Genomic DNA, 8,369 nt, shown 5'->3' on the forward strand with positions numbered 1-8,369 from the left:
GCCCCAAAACAGCATTATACACATCGAACTCATTTTTGGCCCCTCATTCCTAAACGGTTTGGATTTGTCACAACCCCACTTCCATCTCATGATATTATTTCAAAGGATTATTCCTCGAATGTCAACACCCTTGATTTGCCAAAAAATGACCTGTTAAATATTTATTTTATAAGTGGGAGATACATTGGAGAAAACTTGAGACTTGTATACGATATTATGAAATATACAGAAGAACATGAAATTCCAGGGCTTTTGTTATTAATAGATTTTGAGAAGGCCTTTGATTCTATTTCCTGGGATTTTTTACAGACTGTTATGAAATTTTTCAATTTTGGGGACAGTATCATAAATTGGGTCAAAGTATTTTATTGTAATATTAAGTCAGCAGTAATACAGTGGGGACACTTATCAGATTTTTTTAATATAGAGCGGGGTTGTCGACAAGGTGATCCACTGTCTCCCTATCTTTTCATTTTATGCGCTGAAATTCTGGCAATAAAAATTAGAGGTAATAAAAACATTAATGGACTTCACATTACACAAATTGAACATAAACTGTCACAATTCGCAGATGACACTTCATTAATTTTAGACGGAACTGAAAAATCTTTACAAGAATCATTGTTAGAATTAGATTGGTTTGCTGGAATCTCAGGTTTGAATATTAATTTCGCCAAAACCCAAGTAATTTGGATTGGAAGTAAAAGATATTGTGAAGATATCTTGTGCAAAAACAAGAATCTTACTTGGGGTGAAACATCATTTAAGCTCCTTGGTCTGAATTTTGATGTTGATCTAGATAGAATGATTAAACTGAACTATGACGAAAGACTTGTACAAATTAAAAACTTAATAAATCAATGGTCAAAAAGAAACCTTACAGTCATTGGTAAAATAACAGTTGTAAAAACACTTATATTGCCTGTGTTAAATCATCTTATTATTTCATTACCTAACCCAAGCAGCGATATTATCAAAAAAATTAATGACATGATTTTTACATTCATATGGAATTCTCCTATCAGTAGAGTAAAGAAAGATGTGTTGCAAAAAGAGTATCAAGATGGGGGTCTTAAAATGATTAATCTGTTTTCATTCATTACAGCTTTAAAAACTACTTGGATAAGACGAGCTTTTCAAAATAATTCAAAGTGGCTAAGTATCTTTATGTCATCTTTAGATTCTGAAAAACTGTTTAATTGTGGGGATGGATATGTACAAAATGTTCAAAAAAACTTAAAAAATAAATTTTGGAAAGATGTTCTAAATTCCTGGGCAATGGTCTTGGAGAAAGAAAAACATGTAGATTGTGAGTTCTTTCTTGCCAATCCAGTTTGGTATAATAAATTAATTAAGATTGGTGGTGAAACTGTTTTTTACAAAGATTGGTTTGTCAATGGTGTTCATTATATAAATGATTTAATAAATGATGATGGATCAAATCTTTCTTTGGAACAGTTACAACACAAATATGGAATCAATATTAATTTTATGAAGTATAATAGTATAATGTCGGCAGTAAAACATGCTGCTAAAGCTTTCTTTGTAGGAAACTGTAAATTACAGCGTCCATTTATTCCATCTTTTTTGCAAACTGTTTTAAGAAGCAAAAAGGGCTCAAGAGATATGTATAAAGTACTAAACCAAAATGATTCTACTCCAAAAGGACAACTTAAGTGGACTGAAGTACTTGATAACGATTCTTTGAATTGGAAAAAGATTTTTGTGCTACCATTTACAGTCACAAATAATACGAAATTGCAATGGTTACAATACAGAATAAACCATCGTATAATAGCCACAAACAAATTTTTATTTAAAATAAATGTTATCAATGATTCTGCTTGTACATTCTGCAATGTAGAACCAGAAACTATTGAGCATTTATTTTGGAATTGTGAGTTTGTACAAAATGTTATTAGTGAAATTGATAATTGGTTTTTGATACATGGCATAAGCATACCATTAAATAAGTTAAATTTCATTTTTGGAAACACATCATATACTTCCAAGGGAGAACCATATAATATTATAATTTTAAATATCAAACAATATATTTATAACACACGCTGTTTTAAACAAATGTTATCTTTAACTGCTCTGAAAGAAAAACTTAAATACATGTATAAAATAGAAAAAATGTTATCTGTAAAAAACAAAAGAGTTGAACTATTTAACAAGAAATGGCAACAATTCCAAAATGTTTTAACATAATTGTGTCAATATTGTAAACAGGACAACAACTTATTCATTTAATTTTTTTTCTCTTCTTTTCTAAATCTTTTCTATATGCTATCCCTAGTTCCTTTTTTATCTTTCTGTAGCTCATTCTTTTTCTATAAATTGAAAAACACCAATTTTTGAACATTTATATATACATATTGTGTTAAAAGATGATTATGATGTATAATTGTGTAATGTATTGTATGTATATTGTATGTTGAAAATTTTGGGAAAAAAAAAAAATATTTATTTTAGGAATAGGGGTAAATTGTTGAACAACCACATATATTAAACATATTAATTAGGGTAAGACGTAGGTTATCCAACGTAATATTAAGTCCTTTTCTACAAAAGTTACACATACCTTTTGACTGTTTGATAAACAGGCGCACATTTTATATAAAGGACATTCAATTGAATAATGGATATTGTCTTCAAATTGCACGAGGTAATTATATTAACCATTGCTTTATGAGATCTACATTGGTGTCAGTATACTTATTGTTCACTGTCCTTCATAGTAGCATTCCGGGCCTTTACAACTACAAATTTCCTCAATTGTACTTTGGAAAATTGAAAAGGAAGAAGAATTTTGTACAGAAAAATCAAGTTCTATACGAATACAGTTGACAATATGAAAAGGTTTGCATAAAAGATAGGATCTTTGTTAAAACAATTAACAGTGCATGAGGGGCATGCAGTTATATAACGATTAGACATAAACAAAAACTTATATACACAGGCAATGAAAGATAATAGCTTACTGTAATCAAGCATCGCTCATACTTAAAAGTAGTAATTGAAGACGTAAATAAATGGCTTAGATCAACGCGTTGTTACTACGATGTGAACAGATAATGAAGATATATACATATAAGAGGTCTAAAGGGGTGTGGAAACTCTACCATCTTACTTGCTTATTGCATTACTATATAGACATACATGTACAGCATGCACTACTAGGATCAACAATGATGCATATACACAAGTCTAAAGTCAGAGGGACATTCAAAATTATTAAATTCCGCTACAAATTTGCAGCATCGCATCGATTTCTAAGATATCTTGACTTGACTGAGGTTTTAAGATTATAAGTGCTATCAAAATTGACAAGCCCCACAGTTGGATCATCCGTTTAAATTTTTTGAGTCTCTGTTTATATTTAATTCCATAATATCAAAATTATTTCCAGAGTACGATAAGATATCATCAGCCATCCTATCACACGCAAAACTCAACAGGCTATCTCAAATACCATTGATATAAAGAAGGAATAACAAAGGTCCCAATACAGAGCCATGAGGTACTCCAGCCTTGACCACATTTGGGTTTAATAATTCATTATTAATAACAACTGCTTGGGTTCTATTTTTTATGTAATAATTTAACCATTCGAGTAAGTGTCCAGGTATTTCATAGTCTTGCAGTTAGTCCTTAGTGGCATACCCTATCAAAAGCTTTTGAAATAGTGCAAACTATTTGAATATTTGAGTATTGTTCCTCCAACTTTTGACACCCAGTATGAAATTAGATTTCTATAAGATGAAAAACTGTAGAGTAACCTCTGACTGATATGTTATATAAGAAACTGTTTGACTAACTAAGGGGGTTATTAACGTCCTTGACTACCCTGTCGGGTCCCGCACGGACGTTCTTGTAGAATTGTATTTATACTTGTTAATTGCACGTTCGATGACTTTGGCTACACGAATTAATAGTGAGGTAGTCCTATTATTTTCTGGGTTTTGGGGGGATGGAGACTGGCGAATTTCCATTAAGATAGGAATTTACATTTTCTTTATGAAAAAAAAATAAATATGTAAATAAGGGAGCAACCATTTGATTTTAATGGGAGGCTAGGATTAAATTTGAAAAAAGGCAGTATAGTAGCATATGGTAAAAAATCCATGATGACCATTCGGGTTAAAAGGCAGGATGCGTCTGTTGAAAAAAAGTTTTTGTAAACACTTTAATGTAACAATTATTTGTCACATATTTGTATATGTATCATGAAAAAATCTAAGACAGGCTGGAATCAAAAAAGAAAAGTCAGGATAGTCTTAACACAAAAAAAAAAACATCCAGGACGAAAAAATTGATCCTACCCCCCCATAAAAACCAAATGGTTGCTCCCTAAGGGGTATACCTTTGGTATCTAAAGAATATAAAAATAGGAGATGTTGTGTGATTGCCAGTAAGTCATACAGTCGTCCACCAGAAGCCAAGCAACGAACAATTGAGCTCACGGTATTCAATGATGGGCAAAACCCATACCTTAAAGCAAGCTGTAAAAAAAAACAAAATAAATGAAGTGGAACTATTCTTAAAAGACGAAAATGTACCAACCCTAGGGTAAAAAATCGAACATCAATGAAAAAAAAAACAAAAAAAACTACACGGCAACCACTGGACTAAAAGTTCCTGTTCCACACATAGTATGTGGCGAGGTTAAATATGCTTGAGAGCGCTCAACCGGCTAACCTTGACTCCACAGACTCTTTAAACCAGTTTGTGTGAAAAGTCAAGATGAAGAAAAACGATCATTTCTTCCACTACCGTTTGTCAACAAAGGTATAGGTGCAATTAATTCACAAAAACGTCACCAACAAAATTCCCCCATATTCCAAAGCCAAATCCATACCAATTATTTCATACACCCATTGCATCCAAAATTTTCAATTTTTAAAGGCCATTGCAGTACCTCGAGATTGAGGACTTCAAGGCTAAACCACCTTGCAAAAACTCTCCATTCAAATATGGTCTTTCTGGTCACGTCGTTACGGGAGATTTAACCATGATCAAAAACGAATATCTGCGTAATATCCTTTCTAATGGTCCCTAGTACCGTGAACCACGCTCCATAAATTGGAATTATAACTTTAAAGTTCTTATGGATGCCGTCGAGGACTATGCAAGAAAATGGATAAAACGAGAACAAGAAGACATTGATTCTCTGTCAAAGTGGTTAAAGGCCGTGAGGTCTTTAATTTTGAAACGAATGAAAGTTTTAAGAAGGTCAATGAGTGCCAAAGCTACATCAGTTTTCAAAGACCCTGACGTAGCAAACACATTGTCTACTATACATGAAAAATATGTTGTCGTACCAGCACACAAAGCCCAAAACAACATTGTTTTTGTCTGCAAAACGTTTTACATCGACGTAGAAAATAATAGCAGTGATAAGACCTATACTGCTACCAAACTCTCCAAAGAAGAGATTGTGGAAAACCATAAATCTGTGCTATCCTCTTTTGGTCTCTCTACCAAGGACGATGATTGTAATTTACCGTCTATGTACTGGATTCCTAAACTCCACAAGAATCCATAGGAACAACGTTTCATAGCTGGATCTGCAAAATGTACCACCAAACCTCTTTCAAAACTTTTAACTTCTATACTCACAACTGTCAAAGGGGGTCTGCAGTCCTACCACAACACTTGTTACTCCCATAGTGGTATGAATTCAATGTGGATCCTGAAAATTTCGAAAGATCTTTTGGAGACAATCAGTTCAAGACTATTATCAGAATATAATAGCATTAAAATCTATGATTTTTCAACACTGTACTTCTATTCCCAATACTCAGTTGAAATCCTGACTTAAAAACATACATCGTTGTATTTCCAAAAAAGATGGTACACCTAGATACAAATATATAGTTCCTGGTAGAGATTCCTCATACTTTGTAAGAAATAATCCCAAATCATCTTCCAAATATACAGAGAAAGATGTTTATAAAATGCTGGAATTTTTAATCGACAACATATTTGTCCAGAGTGATGGACGTGTCTTTTAAACGAACGGTCGGCATTCCATTGGGAACAAATTGTGCTCCTTTACTTGCTGACCTATTCCTTCACTCTTATGAGGCTGACTTTATAGTTGATTTGATCCAAAAGAAAGAATATCGTTTGGCTAGATTCTTTAATCTCAGTTTCCGCTATATAGATGACGTGTTATCTTTAAACAATCCTAATTTCGGGGATTTGATACATCGCATCTACCCCAAAGAACTTGAGATAAGGGATACTACAGACACTGTAAGGTCAGCCTCATATATTGACCTACACTTAGAAATCGATGGTAAAGGAAAACTATTGACCAAACTTTACGACAGACGTGATGACTTTTCATTCAGAATTGTCAACATTCCTCTCATCTGTGGCAACAACCCTTCAGCACCTGCGTATGGAGTGTTCATATCACAACTGATACGTTATGCCGGAGCTTGCCGAAACTACGCAGACTTTTTGTATCGCGCTAGAACTCTAACAAATAGGCTTCTGGAACAGGGTTATGTTGCTAAAAGATTAAAGTCATCACTACAGAAGTTTTATGGTCGTCACCATGAACTCGTGGATCGTTATGATGTATCCATCTGCACCATGAAAACTGATTTATTCAACGGGTCACAGTTTTCCTTTCCTCGTTGATCTACCCCGGACTTGACTTTTTATGAGCAACTCGGCGAGTGTTTCTAGAAAAGCAGAGGACGCTTACCCTACCGGTTCACCTGGTCCATGCTCCCAGTTTTCAGTGGAGTCCGATTTGCTCATTTGCTTTTGTTACTTTGTATGTATGATTTTAGTTACTTTATGTTCCTTGTTGTGTATGTCTGTTTTCCATGTCTGGTCTCTGTCCCTGGATTGCATTCTTTTGATTACCGCTATAACCTTGGTTCCCTTGATTACTCTTGGGCAGTGGTGGGAAAATACAACAACAAAACAAACCATAAAAACTCCCCGAACTCGGACTCATCTCCTGAGACCGACACAGAACCCTAACATCTCAAACGGGGCAAAAGACAACAAGACGCATCCACCTCGAAAGAGCACCAGCCCCTCTGCAAGCCAAGGAATTTATTACCTATTTATTAATATCAATAATATAATACATTTATTCACATGTTAATAAATAAATATTGACATCAATAAATTATTTATCAACGCGTTAATAAATATTTATTATATTTATTATTATTTATGTTAATAATTAATTATTGATATCAATAAATTTCACGATTTATCAACACATTAATAAAAAATTATTAACATGTTATTAAATAATTTATTGATATCAGTAAATATGTGAATTATTAGCATGTTAATAAAGAGGTTGCCACTATAGGTGGATTAATCGTGGTCAGAAAAAGTGTTTGTGATTTGCTTATTTTATTGGATATTGCCCGGCATGCATAATCCGAAATAAGATTAAATAACTCGTTAATCAATATTTATTAACATTTTAATAATTCATTCAATTTATTGATATCAATAAATAATTTATCAACATGTTACTAATTCATCTATTTATTGATAACAATAAATAATTTATGCACATGTTGATAAATATTTATTAACATGTTATTAAATATTTATTAACATTTTAATAAATATTTATAAACATGCTATTAAATATTTATTTATATCAATAAATGGGGAATAAATTCCACAACGGCTTGTCATATCACATAACAATGTTACGCGGGATTCGTTAAATAAAATCTAGTGAAAGAACTATTAGACGCCACTGGCATACTAGAAAACATGGAATATATTACGTTAAATAAAGAACTTATTAATTGAATTGATCATGTAATTATAAACGACCTTGATTTATTACAAATTTATAACAAGGTGTCTAAGTAAAACAATGTCTTCGTGCAAATGTCAAGACAAAACCCAATGTCAGGATTCTGGAATTAGGGCGAAATGCAACAGAGTTAATCAATACCTAATCTACAAACAAGAGAGTCAATGTTAGAACCAATAAAAACACAATCCAAAGTTTCGACAACCTTAACAAATAAGTATATTAATATATTTCTCCAGACAAAAAGGGTTCTGTTTAAACTTTCGAGCGTTATTTATTACATTACCGTAAAACGAGGATATGATATCCCAATTTTTTATTAACTTACGACAAGTACAGCCAAACTTCAGCATCAAATCTTTATATTTATGGAAGAATTTAGTAAAACTCTGAACTAATTTATGGCAACGAAAACCTTGACTCATAATAATTTAACCGTTATAAAGAGATTTCGTTCACCAAAATACAAAACATCGCTACAAACACGGGCATATCGAACAAGTTGAAAAACAAGTATGACTTCCCCATCAAGAAAGGGAGTATTAACAATCAG

The sequence above is a fragment of the Perna viridis genome, chromosome 2 (genome assembly GCF_037379345.1).
Source record: "Perna viridis isolate PV_CMFRI_1.1 ecotype Kerala chromosome 2, ASM3737934v1, whole genome shotgun sequence".
NCBI classification, from domain to species: domain Eukaryota; kingdom Metazoa; phylum Mollusca; class Bivalvia; order Mytilida; family Mytilidae; genus Perna; species Perna viridis.